Genomic DNA, 19,152 nt, shown 5'->3' with positions numbered 1-19,152 from the left:
CAAATACAGAGATATAAATATAAGATAGGCAAAACAGGAAGAGAAAGGGATAAAAGCATATAAATATGAAAAGTAGGTTACCAAAGAAGAAATACACATTAATGTTTGGTAGAAAGAGGAAAAGAAACTGTTGTCAGAAATAGCTAACAAAGCAGGAATAGTAATTTCATTCTATCAATAACTATTTTAAATGGAAATGAATTACATTTTATCATCCAGGATACAGACAGATTAGCTAAATTGAAAGAAAAAGAAAAGAAACTCAAAACCCATAGTTATCCATAGACTAACTTTAAAGGTAGATTGGAAACAAATGTGTCATAAAAGTGGTAACCAAAAATGAATGAGTATGGCTATACTTCTTTTTTTTTTTACAGATATTTGTTAAGATGTTATTTATTTATTATGAATACAACATTCTGCATCCATATATGCCTTGCGCCCGAAGAGGGCACCATATCTCATTATAGATGGTTGTGAGCCACCATGTGGTTGCTGGGAATTGAACTCAGGACCTCTGGAAGAACAGCTGGTGCTCTTAACCTCTGAGCCAACTCTCCAGCCTGAGTATGGCTATACATCTAACATACATCATAGAGTTCAAGCTAAAACTGTCATAAAGAAAAAAGAAGGTAATTATTTATAGGTAGAAATTAATCAAATATCTTTAAAAATTAAAAATATGCATGTAAACAACATTATGAAACCTAAATATATAAAAGAATATGCATATAAATTCAGATAGGAAAAAAGCAGCAAAAAATAAGTCAGTAATAGTAAAGGAGTTCAATAGCTTTCATGTTTTAAATATTTATTTTACATATGTAAGGATTTTGGCTGCACATATATCCACCATGCGCATGTTTGATAATGTGGAAGCCAGAAGAGAGTGTTGGCTCTTCTGTAACTGGTGTTACTAGAGCTACAGATGATTGTGAGCTGCCATATTAGTGCTGGGAATTGAAACCGGGTCCTCTTCAAAGCATCAAGTTCTCTTAACCACTGACCCATCTCTACAGGCCTCAATAGCTTACTTACAGCAATTAATAAGTTATCCAGAGGGGGGAAATCGATGACAAAAGATTGGAACAGTATATACTATGAATTTATACAATACTATGTATAGAACAACAAGGGTGTGTGTGTGTGTGAATTTTATCTGGACATTGCAGCTAATAGCATAACGGCAGCATTATTTTCTACTACATGAATCTCCCAGAAATGCCTTATGTAATCTATAAAATGAGTTTTCACAAACTTAAGATTGAAATAATATCACTAACCTTTCTACAACATTATTATGAAACAAAAATTAAGAAAAAAAGACGTCATAGAGTTTACAAGTAGGTGAAAAACTAAACAACCTGTTCTTGAACTTTCAGTTGATAAAAGACGAAAAATAAAATGAAATTAAAATGTTAAAATGGAAAGAAGAAATAAATGAAAAATAAAATAAAGTATAGGAATGTCTGAGTACCAACAACATCGTGTCTAAATAGTGAGATTATAGTAAAAACAAATGTCTCCCTGGAGGAAAAATGTTGAAGAACATGCCCGATGTTAAAACCCAAGGAACAAGAAAAAGATGGACAGGCTAATTTCCAAACTAGCACAAGTCGATCATTTCCTGATTTCAAGTAAATGGTCAAGCCAGCACATCTAATTCATGTGAATGCAGAAATATATGAAGGAATTCTTAGTAGATGCAACATATGCAGCCTGTTAAAAGGTTCATGCACCACAAAAAGTAAGATTTGTCACAGAGATGCAAGGACTGGAATTAATGCATATGAAATTAGTAAGTGTAACAGTATTAAGATAATGATGAATAAGATAACATGTCCAGTTGGGGTTCAGTCTTCTGCATTATTTGGTGATTTAAATTGACATGAAATGGCCTTCAGACATGCATTTGTTTTAGGATTAGGTATTATTAGGCTTCCATATGACCCCTTAAATTTAGCTGTGCCTCCCTATAGTCCTTCCTTTGCACTTCTCTTCCCTCCCCATTTGATCTTCCCATTCCAGTCTCCACCCTGTTCATTCATAACTATTTATTCTATTTCCCTTTAATGAGAAGATCTCTCCCCGTTAGTCCCTTACTTTACAGATTGTGGCTTGCTTATCAAAGATTTAGCAGCTAATATCCACCATATTTTTCTTTCTGGGTCTGAGTTACCTCACTAAGAAAATTCTTTTTTTTTCTAGCTCCATAAATTTATTCCCAACCTTCATGAATTTACTTTTTATTGATTAGTGAGTAATATTCCATTGTATAAAATACATTTTCTGTATCCATACATACATTGATGGACATCTTGGTTGCTTCCAATATCTGGCTATTATAAATAGAGCAGCAATGAACATGGTTGAACAAGTCACCCTGTAGTAAGATGAAGCATTCTTTGGGTATATGCTCAGGAGTGGTATAGCTGGATCTTGAGGACAGTCTATTCTCAACTCCTGAGAAACTGCAACACTCATTTCCATAGTGGCTGTGCAAGTTTGCACTCCCACCAACAGTGAAGGAGTGTTTCCCTTGATCCACATCCTCATCAGGATGAGTTGTCACTTATAGATCTTAGCCATTCTGACTGTATGAAATGAAATTTAAAATAGTTTCGACTTACATTTTCCTGATGGCTAAGTAGGTAGAACATTTCTTTAAGTGCTTCTCGGCCATTTGGATTTCTGCATTTGAGAATACTCTGTTTAGATTTGTACCCCATTTTTAATTGTGTTGTTTTACTGAGTTTACTCAAGTTTTTTTTGAGTTATTTATATATTTTCGATATTATCCCTCTATTGGATGTATCACTGATAATTTTTTCCATTCTGTAGGCTGTCACTTTGTCCAATTGATGGTTTCCTTTGCCATACAGAAGGTTTTCAGTTTTGTGAGATTCCATTTATTAATTCTTGTTTTTAGAGCATGTTCTACCTGAGTTCTGTTCAGAATGTCTTTTCCTGTGCCAATAAGTTCAAGACTATTCCCAACTTTCTCCTCTATCAGATTCATTGTTTCTAGCCTTATGTTGGAGTTGAGTTGTGTACAGTGTGCTAAGTATGGGTCTATTTGCATTCTTCTACATGGGTGTAGCCATTCATTTTGACTAGCCCCAATTTGTTAAAGATACTGTCTTTTTTTCTTTCCATTGTGTATTTCTGGATTCTTTACTAAGAACCAGGTGCCCATACATGTATAGATTTATGTCTGGGTCTTCTATTTTATTCTATTGGTGGATGTGTCTGTTTTTGTGCCGATATCTTGCTGTTTTTATTACTATAGTTCTAGGGGACAGTGATACCTCCTTCAGTTATTTTATCATTCAGGACTGGTTTTGCTATTTTAAGTTCATTGTTTGCTTGTTTCAATATGAACCTGAAATTGCCCTTTCAAGGTCTGTGAAGAATTGCATTGGAATTTTGATGAGGATTGCATTGCATTGTATTTTGGTAGGATGGCCAGTTTTACTATATTAATCCTACTGATCCAAGATCATGAGAGATCTTTCAATTTTTCTGAAATCTCCTTTAGTTTTTTTTCTTCAATGTCTTAAAATTTTTATCATATAATTTTTCACATGTTTTATTAGCGCTATCCTCTCAATTCTTAAGCTATTCTGAAAGGTATAGTTTCCCTGATTTCTTTCTCAATTCATTTGTCTGAAGAAAAGCTACTAATTTGTGTGTATTAATTTTAAATCCTGCTATTTGCTGAAAGTGTTTATTAACTGTAAGTGTTTGCTGGTGGATTGTTAAGGGTCACTTAAGTATATAACCACACTATCTACAAATTATGATACTTTGACATTTTCTTCCATTTCAGTTTTTAATCACATTTTTATTGCTCTAGCTAAGTCTTCAAATCTAAAATGAAGATGCATGGAGAGAGTGGATGACCTGTGTTTTCCCACTTTTAGTGGAAAAGCTTTGAGTTTCTCTCCATTTAGGATGATGTTGGCTGCTAGCTTGTGTATATTGCCTCTATTATTTTGAGGTTTATCTGTTATACCCCAACTCTTTTTAATACTTTTGTTATTAAGTGTTAAATTTTTTCAAAGGCCTTTTTGTATCTAATGAAATGATCATGTGGTTTTTTTCAGTGTGTTTATATGGCTGATTACATTTATTGATTTTTATATGTTAAATCATCTCTGCATTTCTGGGATGAAGCATATCTGATCATGGTTGTTGATCTTTTTGATGTGCTCTTAGCTTTGGCTTTCAAGTATTCTGTTGAGTATTTTTGTATCTATGTTCATAAGGAAATTGGTCTGTAATTGTCTTTCTTTGTTGGATCTTTATGTAGTTTAGGTATCAGAGTAAGTGTGGCATTGTTAAAAAGAATTGGGCAATGTTTCTTCTATTCTATAGAATAATTTGAGGACAATTGGTGTTGAATTTTCTTTGAAATTCTGATAGAATTCTGCAGCAAAACCATCTGACCCTGGGTTCTTTTTGGTTGAGAACCATTTAATTACTGCTTCTATTGGGTTTAAGGTCTTTTTAAATTACTATCTGATTTTTATTTAACTTTGGTAGGTGCTTAGAGTTTGCTGAATGAGTAGATTTCTCAACACAAAGACTCAGATTATAAAAGGTCTTTAGGTAAGTTGATAAACATAATCAGTAAATTGATCATGGTGATCATTTTACATCATGTGAGTATACAAGACATCATATTATACACTTTAAATGTGTCTACAACTTGTATTTGCTAATTATAACTTAAGGGATTTGGTTGGAAGGAAAAGGCAGATACTTAAACTATCCTTAAGCAAAATTTGGTCATTATAATATGTACATCTATTCTATTGGTTCCATAATGATATCAATGTAGCTTTCAAGGTACAGGAAATTTCTTTAGAATTTTATATTTAATACTCTACCAAAAGTATCATACACGTGGTAGGTATGGGCTACCTATGGAGAAACTATTGGGCAGCAAAATCTCTCCAAAACAGTACAGAGTTTTCTCAGTGAGACCAATGGTTGTTTCTGAGAGCTAGAGGATAAGATGTTATTCCAAAGACTCTACACATCTTAATTGTAAGGTATAGGGAAAGAAATCTGAGAATGATTGGAAACTTCTTCCCTGCTGACTAGTTTTCAAAGTGCTAGAAGCTGATATGAAAGCATCTGGGAAAAAAATCCATGAATGGTCTTATCCAATTGTGAACCTAATGAGTCATAAAACCAACCTGCCAGGCAAGGTGTGCCCACTTGTGCACTAGTGGAAATGACTATTATAGGAATAAACAAGCACTCTATGATTGGATTTGAGTCCTGACTCACAGGGGGGACTCTATGCCTGATACTATAAATATGGTCAATAACTGATACCTAAAGAAAGTATAGGCCAAAGATGAAAACTGTATATTTTCATTTAACTAATTTGACCAAATATAAAACTTCCCTCAAAGTATGTGTGTTTATACTAATTGACAAAGCTACACTTACTCTTAATCATAAAATTCTCTCTGCAGTAAAAAGTTGGTAAATGCAGAGACTCGAGGCTATTCATGAAGCTGAGAGTAAGTGATGGATAGGAGTTCAGCCTGAAACATTATAATTATAACACATTCTGTAAGGCTCAAGGAGCATTCCAAAAGACAGCTTAGGACATGTAAGAAATGAGAGATATGGATAAGGGCTGCAAAAAAGCATTCTCTGGATGTAACATAGCTATTGCCATTATGAACTCATAGTAGTTGAGGCTATTTACATGAGCCTGCACATGACTATTGCATGGGAATCAAGATTGACTAGACACGGTAGAGGTTAAGTGAAGTTTATTCAGGGACAAGGCACTTATATGAGAAGCAGAGGATCACTGCAAGTTCCCACTACAAGGAACCACCCAGGCTGTCCTCCTTGACCCAACTGGAATCAAGAGAGACCCACCTGTGCCCAGACCCCAGACCTAAAGCCACTATCCATCATGTCCACAGCTGTGACCATGCCCAAATTGATATCTCACTACAATCCCCATTTTAGTCTAAAGAAAATATTTAGGCTTGACACTAATTATATACAAAGATAGCAAAAATCAAGTGTATTCTAGGAGAAGGAAAAGTAAGAACATACACACTTAAGACCTATAGCCAGTGAAACAACACATGACTAACCCTGTCAACAACCAATTATGCCCTGGGAAGGTCTCTTGGGACCCTACCCTTTTGTAATGAACTATTGGCTATATAGAGAGCCAGAGAGGGGTATGCTGTTGTCTTCAGTTTTGTACCTACTGTTGAGTCCACCAGACTTCAATGGGTAGGTTCAAAGTTATAGTTTTATAGACAACCCTGGTTAAACTCATTAAGTCACAAAACAAAATGAGTAGACATGAATGTGGGTAAAAGAATAAGAGAGAGATAAAATGATAATTACTATGAACTATATACATACATAAAATTATCAGATAATTTTAACTAAGAATAACATCTTTTTATTTGAATTTCATAGCATGGAAGTGTGTCTATTCTCTAACTGGCATATACTTTTGTTTCTCTTCTGATAATAAAATTTATCCATTGAACACTATGTCACTGTTTATCTACAGTGCTTAGAAACTCAGATCCAAATATGTAGTTCATTCACAGAATCTTATGAACTGCTTTAAAATTATATTCAATTTTTTATTTTTGTTTGATAACATATTTATAATTTCTATTTAATTAACTACCCAAGTAGCCCTTTCTCTAAGCTGTTTCAATATCTAAATAATTAACATTCTCCAAAAATTGTATGAGGGAACTCCTATAGTGATCAACACATTTAGTCAAATGTCTGGAAACAACATTAACTCAAAAAATTCAGTAACTCACTTATATACAAATGATAAACAGACTGTGAAAGAAATCAGAGAATCAACACCCTTTACAATAGCCTCAAATAATATAAAATATCTAAGTGTAACTCTAATCAAGCAAGTGAATGAACTATATGACAAGAACTTCAAGTCTTTGAAGAAAGAACTTGGAGAAGATATCAGAAGATCTCTCATGCTCATGGATTGGTAGGATTAACAGAGTAAAAATGGCCATCTTACCAAATTCAATCTACAGATTCAATGCAATTCACAATTGAAATCCCAATACAATTCTTTACAGATCTTGAAAGAGCAATAGTCGACTTTATATGGAAAAACAAAAAATCCAGGATAGCTATAACAATCCTGTACAATAAAAGAACTTCCAGAGGTATTATCATCCCTGATTTCAAGCTCTACTACAGAGCTGTAGTAATAAAACACTCCATGGCATGAAACCAGGCAGGTAGATCAATGAAATTAAATTGAAGACCCAGACATAATTCCATACACCGATGGACACCTGATTTTATACAAGGAAGGCAAATATTCAATGGAAAAAAGAAAGCATCTTCAACAAATGGTGCTGGCATAACTGGATGTCAGCATGTAGAAGCATACAAAGATATCCAAATTTATCACCCTGCACAAAATTCAAATCCAAGTGGATCAAAGTCCTCAACATAAATCCAGATACACTGAACCTGACAGAAGAGAAAGTGGGAAATAACTTGAAGGTATTGGCACAGGAGACAACTTCTTGAACAGAATTCCAATAACACAGGCATTAAGATTGACAATTAATAAATGGGATCTCATGAAATTGAAAACTTTCTGTAAGGCAAAGGACATCATCAATAGGACAAAACATCAGCCTACAGAATGGGAAAAGATTTTCACCAACCCAACATTCAAAAAAGGGTTGACTTCCAAAATATATAAAGAACTCAAGGAACTAGAGATCAAAAGACCAAATAATCCCATTTAAAAATAGAGTGCAGATCTAAACATAGAATTTGAACAGAAAAATCTCAAATGGCCAAGAAACACTTAAGGAGATGTTCAACATCCTTAGCTACCAGGGAAATGCAAACCAGAAACAAATCTGAGATTACATCTTATATCGTTCAGAATGCCTATGACTAAAACACAACTGACAGCTCATGCTGGAGAGGCTGTGGAGCAAGGGGAACACTCTTCCATTGCTGGTGGGAGTGCAAACTTGTACAGCCACTTTGGAAGTCAGTGTGATTGTTCCTCAGAAAACTGGTAATCAATCTACCACAAGACCAAGCTATACTGCTCTTGGGCATATACCTAAAGGATTCTCCATCATACCACAAGGACATTTGCTCAACTATGTTCATAGCAGTTTTATTAGTAATAGCTAGAACCTAGAAACAACCTAGGTGGCCTTCAACTGAGGAATGGATAAAGAAAATATGGTACATATACACAATGGAGTGTTACTCAGCTGTTAAAAACAAGGACAGCAGGAAATTTGAAGGCAAATGTATGAAACTAGAAAAAAAAACATCCTGAGTGACATAACCTGGACTGAGAAAGACAAGCATGGTATTTACTCACTCATAAGTGGATATTAACTGTAAAACAAAGGATAACTATGCTACAATCCACAGGCCCAGAAAGACTAGAAAATATGGAGGGTTCATGGGGGGACAACCAGATCTCTCTGGGAAGGGGACATAGAAGAGATTTTGAGTGGATGGTTGGAGGGTCAGGATGGGAACATGAGTAATCATGTTGGGGGGCACAGAGTGGAGGGAGTGCTGAAGGAGAGTGCTGGTGGGTATTTCTGGGTTGGATGGAAGGGAATCTCCCAGAAATCTATGGGAAGGACCAAAGACTCCTGGCAATAGTATCCTGAACTGGCCATCTCTTGTGACAAGATTGGTGCTCAGCCCAATTGTCATCAGAGAGGTGCCATCGAGCAAACTGATGGAGGCAGATGCAGAAACCCATAACCAAACACTGGGCAGGGTTCAAAAATTCTGCAGAGGAAGAGGCAGACAAAGGAGTGTAGGAGACAGAGGGGTCAAAGACACCATATGAAGGTTTACACAGTCAACTAACCTGGGCTCTTAGGGGCTCACAGAGACTGAATGGACAACCAGGAAGCCTGCATGGGACTGATCTAGGCACTCTACTTATATGTTACAGTTGTGTAGCTTGGTTGGTTGCCTTGTCTAGCCATTTAATACATGGGGAGCTACTTAGTTTTACTGCAACTTGATATACCATATTTTATTGATATTCATCAGAGACCTGCCTTCTCCATGGATAAGGAAAAGGAGGGGATGGAGGATAGGAGCAGGGTGGGGGTAAGGGCTAGGGACTGGGAAAGGAGATGGGGGAAGGCTGTGGTAGGAATTTAGGGTGTTTTGTTTCTGTCACCCTGTGAATGGATATTTTCACTAGATATTTTAAATTAAAAGATTATGCTTCATTTTCTGCCTAGAAAATTTGTGTTTATTTATTTTTTATTACAGTTGATGTCGTACAACTTCCTGTGGCCCAAACTGAGTATCTGCTTTTAAAGACTTGGTCTTTTTTGTTGTCATTACACCATTTTTTTCCTACTCAAAAATGAATACTCAGCTTTTCAAAAAAAAAAAAAAACAAAACAAAAAAAAACACTACTGAGCAGGTTGGAGAACTGCAGTCTGTTCCTGTTTAGTTGAAAGATCCTGTTTGAAAGTCTAACCTATCACTTTATGGGGGGAAAATAAAAGAGGTTGCCCGAGGTCTGACAGCAAGTACACAGCATGGAATCATAGCAGGCAATGCACTGCAAATCCACTTGGTCACTGCAATGAATGCCTCTCTATACTGTTTTAGATGGTCTGGTTAGTGTTCAATCCAGGAATATTAAAGCTCCCAAATACATGCTAATGGACTCTTGAATGAATTAGGTTTTAGGGACTTCCTATAGGTAGACTCAATAAGAGGCAAAAAGATATCTGTGGAATCTGTTAATTTCATACTAATACTTATTGACTTTGATACTTTTGAGGCCATCACCAATAAAAATTTGAGATCAGCATACATTCAAATTTGAATGGACAGTAAGAATCAAATATACCATCTGATGCAGCTGTCTTTGCTATACGGGGAATCTAATTGAATCTCCAATCAGTATATCATGTGCTGGAATTTCTGTCACCTTGTGAATGGATCTTTTCACTAGATATTTTTAATAAAAATCTTATGCTACATTTTCTCCCTAGAAAGTCATTGTTGATCTTATTTTATTACAGCTGATGTCATACAACTTCCTGTGGTCCAAATTGAGTATCTTCTTTTAAAGAAGATACTCAATTTTCTGTTGTCATTACACCATTTTTTTCCTACTCAAAAATGAATAATCAGCTTTAAAAAAAAAAAAACACTACTGAGCAGGTTGGAGAACTGCAGTCTGTTCCTGTTTAGTTGAAAGATCCTGTTTGAAAGTCTAACCTATCACTTTATGGGGGGAAAATAAAAGAGGTTGTTCTTAAACTGTAATCTTATAAATAACTAGATTTTGTATTTAATAGAAAGTTCAAAAATTTGGAGGAAAGAGGAACTTTGGAATTTATAGATTCTTTCCCTTTCAGCCCATGGGCAAATCCACATATATTCACCTATTCTTCATAATGTCCAGATGTGGATCCAGAAAGGCATTCAACTCACGTGCTAGGATTATATGTGTCAAACTGCTTGTCCTCCTCCAGTGTCCTGCTTTGGAACTACAGTAAGTCACCCCCAGTTTCCCTAAAAACACACATTTGGATTTGACGAACTCCTTTAGAAATCATGGAGAAATATTAAAGCTAAAAGACTCCTCAGAAGATCTGGAATTTACCAACTGGAGAAGTTTATGGTTTGAGGTTAACATCCTATCGTCAGAGTGTTACTAGAACAGCTTATTTATTTGAATAATTCTGTTTTTCCTGTTGTGCATTGTGTCAACTTCTTATTTTTCAAATTCACAAGTAAAGGGATCATCCTCCCCAAAATATTGATTTGATTTCTCCTTCAGTGGCATTGTGTAAATGGTGAGCAAGTACACTGCAGGGCATTAGGAGAACTTGCATTCATCCTGTGTGTCTCTTTCATAGTCCCATTATGATCAGATTGGATCTACCACACAAGTCACTGAGCATGGGGTGGTAAAGAGGTACTCATGTGTAAACGTGTGAACTGCTTCAGTTATAGCTAGCTCTGGTACTCAAGAGGGGATTTCAGATGACATGTGAAAGCAGTGACTATGGGGAAGTGAGACTCAATATCTGCAGATGTAGTTTTCTCTCCATATACCCATGCTGAAGTCCTGGGAGAGACACACTTGTGCCCCCATTTCAGTCATGTTTTTCATTCATAAAACTAACAAATATTTATATGCATGCTAGGAATTGAACTAAAACTGAGGTTCCAAAGAAAACTACAATGGCCTTTCCACTCTACACCCATCAGAGCTTTAGGGATGAAGAACTCTGCCAGACCAGGAATAGGTAGGAATCTTATATCCCACAATTCACAATTTCTTTTCTCTTTCAACAATGGATGGGTATTTAATAACTCCATTATCCCTGCCTGGGACTTGAATGAAAAATGTCTCTATAAGAAGAGCAGGCCAAGATCTCCTTTGTCCCAGAGGAGTACTGGTTCTCTAGCCAATTGTGCATGTGCTCTAGCCTTTGTGTTCTTGCTCTCTATAAATTATAAGATAACCATAAGAAGAGCAAGGAAATTAGACTGCTCCTGTGGTTTGCCCCAACCACAAACAAACACATTTTTTCGCCAATTTTTGTTACCTAATTTCTATTTAGATACAGGGAAACTAAGGTGGTAGGATTATGGACCTAAGCCTACAACGACACCTTCAAGTCTACCAACTATTTCATCTAAGAGTAAACTTGGAAACTCTTAGGACCTCCGCTCTCCACTGAAAATGCAGGAAACAAAACTCTCCAGCATTAGAGAGATGCTTAAAGTCATGGTACAGTAAATAACAGGACCAGCTTTCAAATGGTGGAGACAACGCATGCAGAAAGGCAACTGTGCACAGGAAGTTGTGTTTGACCTCTGCAAGCGAAAGGCTGGCTGACACGTACATGATAAAGACAGAAGAAAATATCTTAATGGATGCAAATATTTCAGACACCCAGGTCTTAGGCAGTGATCACTATATCCCAAGTATTTCCAGGGTCTGTTTAGATGTACTGTTGAAGGGAGCATCCACAGGCCAAAAGAGGCGGGAGGTGCTCAGAGCAAGCCTGCCATGAAATCCCTCAGATCTTTTTTATGGGTGGGAGTTGTGAAATGCTTTTTGCATCTATAATTAGGGAATAGAGTGGAGCAGATGGCTATGGCGCAGTTATAATTAAAGTATAATGCACAGTAAAATCACCTTGTGCAGCCAGTGATGCATACATGCCAGAAATATTAACTCTCTTTGAAAGTGCTTTTAAGCTGTGTCTTTGGGCTGCGGGAAGAGCTATTGCATCATGACACCAATTTCACATGCTCTTTTTTTGTACCAATGTTCTCTCTGCAAAATCAGGATTGCCCTCTACTAAATTGAATGGCTCACTGAGTCTCCTTAGTAAGGAACACTGCTGTTAAAATAGAGGGACATGCTTTACTTTAACGGCACAGAGCTGGTGTGCTGCAACAGATACCCACCTGGATTACCAATTCATTTACAAATTGTCAGCCGTACCATAACTCAAAGTACAAAGGTCAAATGAAAAGAATCCAGGGTTTGTTTCTTAGGCAGGAAACCAATATGTAGTGACATGGATACACATGCTGACTTCTAAAATGGCAATGTTCCATTTTTAATTTTTTGCCAATTAAGAAATAATAAATCAAGGGGACCAACCTCATGCTCTGAAAGGATGGCTGTGTCTTATGCCAGGCACTGAAGGGCCTGTGTTTCTCAATGCTTAAAGGGAGAAAGTGGGACTACTTGATAGAACTGGGCCTTTTCTGTATCCTGTCACTCTTGTTCTTGGCTTCATCAATCTCCTCCTCCTCCTTCTCCTCCATCTCTTCCTCCTCCTCCTTCTCTTCCTCCTCATCCTCCTCCATCTCCCCCTTCTCCTCCTCTCTGTCCTCCTTCAACTCCTACCTAAGATCTCCTTTCTCCTTTGAGGTTTGTATTCAACTGTTTTCCACAATTGTGATTATTAAGATGTTCATGGAGAGCATGGGGTTTCTTCCATTTCGTATCCACTCCACTTTGCTTGTCACGGGTGGTGAGAAACAAGTGGTTCATGTGAGCCATTAGTTCTACTTTCCTTCCATGGAAGCCACCAGACTCCACACTATGAATATTTCTTGGAATTTTATTATTGTTGACACTGTCGGGGATACAAAGGATCACAGTTCTAGAGTCATAGATCTTATTTTTCTGACATCACATTACACATTAACCCCTACCCTTATACATTAGATTCATATTGTCCCTAAAGGAAAATATATCACACCAGTAGTCCTAGTACACTTCTGGAGAAGAAGTGATTTCTTTCATATTGTCTGTCAGAAAAAAAAAAAAGATAGCACAATAAAAGTTCTTTTGCTCCCAAAGATCAGCCCCCAATGTTAACACTCCAGCCTAGCATCCACTGATGACTCAACTTAAAAGGCTAATATCAGGATAAATAGGATTAAGAGAACACCGGAAAGAAACAAGCCCCTTTTCTCCAAGGATGAACTACAAGTAAAAGCAGAGAGCTTTACTATTTTGGAGAAGCATTGGAGAGGGTCAGACAGTTCAGGGGTTGAAACTGAGATCTGCTTCACTAGGGGTTGAAACTGAGATTTGCTGTCCCTGGATGAGTTGGTTTCCCTCTGAATTTCTTCGTGTGAAATAATGATGCCTAGATATTAAGATGGGTAGAATTAGAACTAATAGCCATATGTTTAGAATAGAGGCCTTTCCTAAATTAAGTCTCCCTTTTAGCTTCCGACTGTCATCTGCTCATTCTAAGATTCTCTCATGTTTCTTCTCCACCATCTCCACCTAGATCCCTACATGTCCAGTTCATATGAAAGTTTTTTCAGCCCAAATTATAAAATAAAACTAGGCCTGGCTATTTCCCACACAAGTTCTAATGGATAAAGGAGAAACTCATGCCTCTCCCAATTTTTTTTAGATACTTAGCTGAGGATGATTTATCTCTAGGGATGATGCAAACAAAGTCTTGCTATTCACATGTCAGGCAGCAAGAGCTGAGGGCCAGAACCTGCATCTAAAATTCTAACAGTAGGCCAGGCAGTGATGGGGTGGTATACACCTTTAATCCCAGCACTTGGGAGGCAGAGGCAGGCGGATCTCAGTGAGTTCCATGCCACCCTGGTCTACAAAGTGAGTTCCAGGACAGCCAGGACTTTTACACAGAGAAATCCTGTCTTGAAAAACAAACAATTTAAAAAAAAATCTAACAGTAGGTTAGAACTGTTTGATCTGAAGGAGAGGTGGGTGGTGAGATTAGGTTTGGGAAATAAGCCATTTAACTCAACAATATGTAATTATGTTACCTGATTAGGGAAAAATGAGAAAATGCCCGACCATCTTTACCATATTTAAAACTACAAAGTGTCCAAGTCAAGCAACTCATGGGATCCTCAAAACTTCCCTGGAAATAAGTAAGTCATAGCTTTATACAACACAGTTACCTGGACCCAAGAGACTCTGGACTCTGAGCCACTCGACAATGAAATGAAAGCCCCTTCTCCATCACACATCTCCTGGATATCCTGCTTCCCTTCTGCTCCCTCATGAGATGACCAGAGGGGGAGTTCTTTTCCCAGAAACTCTCACTAGTGATGTTAAGCTCCTGAGATAGAGTAGAGTTTTAACTGTGAGCTTAAACCCTTTGTGTCAAAGTAACACAGAAATGGGAAAAGTAACTCATATCCCATTTAAAAAAATTACCAGGTTGACATCACTGGTCACACAGTGTTCTTATGCACCATTGATATGCTGCAAACAGGTTTCTTCAATTTTGGATATTCTTCTTGAATATCTAAATATTTGAGATCTTGAAGTATAAGAGAGTCTGAGATGTTAATTCTGGTCACAACCTAGGAAATGACTGGGGACTGATGTGTGACATCCTGCCTTACCTGAAGCAGAAAGAAGTGCATATGGTAGGACCTGGTGACCTGTGTAGAGTCTGTAGTACACAAATGGTGCAGGCTGGTGTTCTCTGCTCTCAGAAGATTGAGGCAGGAGATTTATAAGCTCAAGTCCAATGAGACCCTGGATCACAAATCTGACAGTAAAAGCAAATAAATCACTGACTAACAAAAATCCAAAGCAAATGACAAAAATATAAAACAATTTCTCAAATCTACTATGGTGGGTGCATAAAGAGTATTTAGCAATGTCCAGGCTACCTTGGAAGCTTTTTTTAAGTCAAAACTATTTCAAAGATTTTTAAAAGCTTGTTCTTGAGAGGTTAACTGAATACAAAAATATATTTATGAGATAGTATCTATTGTAATCATATCTGTTACTACAAAAATAAGTGTTCCCATTATGATAATTAAAAGTGTACTTTACTACAGTGAGATGGCTGAGAAGGCCTTTTAAGAAATAGGCATGAAGTAATTAAAAGTGATAATCTGTTGCTAGAATATAAAATATTTTCTAACACAAAGTTCAAAAGTGCAGTGACATACTTATGAATATACACACACACACACACACACACACACACACACACACACACACACACACACACAAACACACAGTACAGTAGTTCACATGCCTTTCCACAAAATTCAGAAGGAAATGCCATTGGATAACCAATCACTACTTCAGCAGCATAATACTTTCCACAGAGAGTCTCACAAAACTCATGAAATATTTGGTGGTGCAACTTAATGGGAGGCTAGCAAATATAACTCAGGACTTCACCCAACTTCAAAGAAGAGGCAATATATTTGGAACAGTTGGTGCTTAGATAAAAACAAGATGTCAACTCATTCAATACATAAAATTCTTAGGTTACCAGTTAAGTGCAATCACTTGGCTTGTTAAATGAGACCACTTCTGGGGGCGATCTCATCTTAGTTACTGATTACAGCAGAGTTTTAAATGTTCTGTTTATGTTTGGGGGCATGTCAGCATGTGCTTTAGAGGTAGTTCATGTTGGGTTTCTTGAAAGCTTCCAGGAAATCTTGAGACTGGACTTGGTAAAAGGACATGAGACTGAGTGAAGATGTCTAGAAGGCCTAGCACACTGCATAGTTTTCAGTTCCCTGTCCTCATCCTTCAAGGCTATCTGCCATTGGAATTACAGAGTTTTCTGTGTGGGTTCAGTGCATGTGATAAACTGGGGTTTCTGAGCCCAGACTATCTGTTTCAGTCAGAAGCAGAACAGAGCCAGGCCATGACCAGATTATCCAAAATTCACCAAGCACGATGACATAAACCAAATTTGTATATATTTATGGCTTGGACTGTTTGGTGAATTTGATTTAGTTTATTTTGTTCCTCACTTCCAAAACAAAACTAACACACAAGTAACTTAAATATATTATCAGTTATTGGTATAAATTATTGACCCTGAAATTGCTCTATGCTATTTTTTTCAGACTTTAAATTATGGTCTAACAAAAATTGTTCTAATTTATTAGCCAAACTCCAAGCCTCGATTAACATTCAGAATATCTTTCAAAGAAAACAGTTGCAGCAACTCTATAGTAAAATTAAAAGGGGCAAATCCTACTGGAGGAGCCCTTATCTATGACTTTCTTCTGAGCACCTCTTTCTCCTAACGCTTATCCTTAAGCCTACATTAAAACATCTTTAATAAAACACCCAACTAGAATCAAAATATGCATTTTATAGACATCGCAAAGTTTCTTCCTCTTGGTCTGTAGAACAGTCTCCCTTTCGAGTCTTGATGCATCAGTATAAACTTATTCATGCACTTCTTCATGTTTCCTATTTGGCAAGCACTCTGTGGCTGAACTACACTTAGCCTAGGAAGTATACAGTTGATGCACATGTATAAGAAACCATAGCTCAGGGAATAAGCATAATGGTTTGGTATAACTGCTTCTTTTCTTTTGTTCTTTGTTGTTGTTGTTGTTGTTGTTGTTGTTATCTAGTTGAGATGTTTCCGAGTAGTTTATATCATTGTGTTACTATATTTTCTGATTTCATAACTACTGAGAGAAAAATCTCTGGCAAAAAAAGCACTATCTGTAAATGAGAAGTCACATTGTTCTACATTTCCAGTATTGATTTAAAACTCCTTTTAGATGTCTTTCGATATCAAAATGGCAAGGAACTTTCATGTAGCATGGAGAAAATTGTGATTCAAATATACCTAATTAAATGCCTTTGCTTTTCTCTTTTGGGAAACAGTAATGTTTAATAATCTTGGCAGCATAATAAAATACAAGAAAAATCATGTTATAAAGTCACCCACGGGATGAGCATGCTTTATGAAGCTATTTCTTCCAAACTGAAATATCCCTTCCTCCCTACTGTAAGGAGAAAAGATGTGCTCCAGAAAGTAAGTTAAACTCACAGGAGTTATGAAGCTCCTGAACCTTAGCAGATTCAGAGGACCTCTCCCCATGGCCACATAAACAGTAACAATTGCCAATGGGGAGAGACTCTGATTTCCCAAGTTGCCTGTAAGCTGCCTACACACTGTGAAGGCCTCCACATACACACAGCTTCCTTGAGCTGTCACCCAAGCTGAGTGACATTTTCTGTATCTCAACAGCCATCGAGATGCTCAGACTCCTTGAAATGGCCCTAGTAAACTCATTAGTTCATTAAGCCAGACTTGGATGCCATCATTTCTTTAGTCTATTATAGGTATCCTATCTGGAATTAATAGATTTGTTCATGTCTTCCCAAGAAAACTCATGAAATTATGTGTTATTACTACTCATTGGTGGCTTTTAAGGCAGTAATGTGATGGACTGTGATGGTCACAAATGTTCTTGAGAACTCTGTGTTCCTTTGGCATACATTGTTCCATGTAGTAGCACATGGGCAATTCTACTAGACAAGTTTGAGGACTTATTCCTCCTTTTTCCTTGCTTTCATTCAGTGTAAGAAACCCTATGTATAGGTTACATGTGCATGTACAGATTGAATTCCATTGGTTGCTTTGATCTCTCACTTTACTTCGGTGTCAGATTAGGAACACAAAAAAGCAGCTAATAGAACTTAACTTTTAAAACATGTGATATGGGGGCAGATATTTGGAGAATTGGCATAGGCAGTCTAGTAACGTTACCCTAGTACTGCTCTTACAGAACTAGAAGCATTTCAGGCCATATGCTTTGGAGCATGAGAAGGTCACACAGTGTCAGACAGTGGAATGCCAGCTGTGAGGAAAAGGATGTGTCATCCACCTCCTCAACTACTACCTACACAGGGACAGACAATGAAACCCATTCACACAGCAGGTGAGGTCCTGTGTGATTTGGATTGTTACCTAACTGCTATCAGGGGAGCTTCCTAACTGAGCCTCCTACCCTGTTCCTGACTTATAGGTAAGCCAGATACTTATGAAAAATACATTAATTTGGATCATGTTATATATGTGGTTAAAGCATTTCAAAATTTTCCATTAATCTTTGATTAAGATCCTGGCATATCCCAATGCCTGAAGAAATGCCTCCTCCGGTGCCACCTCCTTCAGTAACCTTGGCCCACATGAACACTCTGCTTTCAACCCATTGACCCGACCCCACCCTGCCTGACTCCCTTCTGTCATGCTCTTTCTCCTACCCTTCAGATGAACTCCTCATTCTCATACTCAAGATCACCTCTCCAGAAAGATTTTCCCTTTGGGCTGGAGAAGTTGGCTCAAACTCACTATGTAGCTGTGGATGACCTTGAGTGTCTGGTCCTCCAGCTTCTACCTCCCATGCACTGGGATGATAGACGTGTGTGCACCTCCACACCTTGTTTATGGGGTATAGGAGATCAAACTTGGGGCCTCATCTATGCTAAGTAAGCACTTTTCCAAACTAAGCTACATCCTCAGCCCATAATTTGAGCTTTGCTTCCTATCCTGTCTTAGAATTTATATTATGATGCCCAGTCACAGAGCAGCCTCACTTTGTACAGGATAAAGAGTACAGGAAGCATTCATTCCTCTGAACCCTTTCCAAAACAAGTCAATGCAAACATAAATATCAAGAGAACTCCCTTCTTATGTTGACATACTTACTCACTAGAACAGATAATCAATCCAAACTCTTAGGGGGTATAAATCAGTGATAGAGCATTTGCCTAGCACAGATGAGGTCATGAGTTCAAACCTCCGTCTGGATAAATAGATAAATAA

This window comes from Cricetulus griseus, chromosome 4 (genome assembly GCF_003668045.3).
Source record: "Cricetulus griseus strain 17A/GY chromosome 4, alternate assembly CriGri-PICRH-1.0, whole genome shotgun sequence".
NCBI lineage: Eukaryota > Metazoa > Chordata > Mammalia > Rodentia > Cricetidae > Cricetulus > Cricetulus griseus.
The sequence above is the reverse complement of the archived record's forward strand: the minus strand, read 5'-3'. Positions refer to the sequence as shown.